Genomic DNA, 1,071 nt, shown 5'->3' on the forward strand with positions numbered 1-1,071 from the left:
ATGAAAAAGGATTAAAGACTCTTACATGAAAACAAGTTTCCATGAGAGTTCCTAATCTACAAGACTCTCCGACTTTTAAGGGAATCGGAGAGGAAAAACTTCAATGAAATATTCTAAGACCACAATGGTCTTCTCCCTCACCTTAGACGCTTTATCTCATCACTGCATAAAAATCACGAGCATGGCCAGAAGCATCCATCAAGCATCGCCACTTCATCAGACAGTAATCAAAACACAATCAATTCAAATAAGCTTATACACTTAATCATCCTTAACAAGAAGATTGAATGAAATTAATTCTTTTAAAACGAGTCATTCTATGAGAGAAGTTGTTTAAGTCTATAGGGCCTGAATTTATAAAAATATAATTATTCATATTTCAGCCACAAGAATTCACAAGGTTATGATTTAGTCCAAGAGACAATCAAGGAAAACAAAGTAATAAATTAAAATATTATTACTTTACAAAGGGATTCATGGTTTGTCTACAAAAGAAGTTAATGACAATTTTGTAATCAATTGGAAGTGCAGGCCTAAAGAGTTAAAGGATTTAGCATATCTACAATTAGCTTAACATATAAATGAAGCATCAAATAATTATAACAAAAAGGATTGTTGGTCAGACGACACATATATTAGAAATCCAGGCCATTAAAATGTTATCAATCCACAAAAAGATTTCAACATAAAACATGTGGATCTCCATTTTTTTTACATAAAAATAGAATACTTTTAAGAACACAGTGGTCACCACACAACTTTACTTAATTAAAGAGGTTTCTATTTGTCCAGTTCATGGATTTTAGAAAGAACGGAAAATTTATAACTTTCAAACATAGATTGAAACATTGGAATGAGTTTTGAAAGAAAGTATAAGAAAAAGACTCACCAAGGGTATTCTCTACATGTTGCCGCTGTCAATGTTTGCAGGGGAGAGTGAGTTTTTCAACTCCCAACTAGTGGAAAGATATATTCATATTTTTAGGTTAAAAGTGAGAGGTGAGAGGTGGGAGGCGCACATAAAGTAAATCCACACACTTATAAAATTGATACATATAATATACATATAAG

The 1,071-nt window shown here is 31.8% G+C and overlaps 1 long non-coding RNA gene across 1 annotated transcript in view; it reads right to left on the bottom strand.

The window, feature by feature from the left end:
- LOC109340942 overlaps positions 1–145 on the bottom strand; it is a 3,877-nt gene extending 3,732 nt beyond the window's left edge. The window contains exon 1 of the long non-coding RNA XR_002106868.1: positions 34–145. This is a non-coding gene — a long non-coding RNA (uncharacterized LOC109340942). The remainder of the gene's footprint in view (positions 1–33) is intronic.
- Between the last annotated feature and the right edge of the window lie 926 nt (positions 146–1,071).

The sequence above is a fragment of the Lupinus angustifolius genome, unplaced genomic scaffold, assembly GCF_001865875.1.
Source record: "Lupinus angustifolius cultivar Tanjil unplaced genomic scaffold, LupAngTanjil_v1.0 Scaffold_289, whole genome shotgun sequence".
Lineage (NCBI taxonomy): Eukaryota > Viridiplantae > Streptophyta > Magnoliopsida > Fabales > Fabaceae > Lupinus > Lupinus angustifolius.